The sequence below is a fragment of the Stegodyphus dumicola genome, chromosome 6 (assembly GCF_044657685.1).
Source record: "Stegodyphus dumicola isolate Sdum_Otavi_A_Nest chromosome 6, ASM4465768v1".
NCBI lineage: Eukaryota > Metazoa > Arthropoda > Arachnida > Araneae > Eresidae > Stegodyphus > Stegodyphus dumicola.
In genome coordinates this window covers 159,224,972-159,225,520 of record NC_140773.1, presented here as the reverse complement: position 1 = coordinate 159,225,520, position 549 = coordinate 159,224,972, and positions in this window count along the sequence as shown.

Here is a 549-nt window from a genome sequence, read left to right as displayed (position 1 = left end):
ATTTCATAATTGAATAATAAATTTGAAGCACAAACGTATGATACGAAAACAGTATGCAAATTTCGGACTTCTTAAAACTGCGCTCGTATATTTTGATTTTGATGTAAACGTTAGAATCCTTATTTCGATCGGATCTTAAATTTAAGTTTGTTTGAATCATTGCCGAATGTTTACAATTCAAGTGCGATCAAAAATTTTTCTTATTTTTTATAATCTCAGAAAAGCACATGGTCTTATACTAATTCCGTTTTGGAGAAAGAACGAGTCCCTTTCCTAGTGCAAAAGCATTTGATATGAAGTTAAAAAAAGGAATTGCCTTTGTTACTATTGAATGTTACAAATGTTTATGTATTTTATAGCTTTAAGACGATAAAGTTATCTATCCAACTGAGAAGCGAACGTAATGAAGAGATAGACAATATTTCTGTCTTATGAGATCAGAACAAAATTTAACGGTTTTAGAGTTCCTTAATCTTTTTGCACTAAAATGAACGCTGAGGAACCTAGTGAAATTGTTAGCGACTTATCGTTGAGTTCAAACAACTAAGA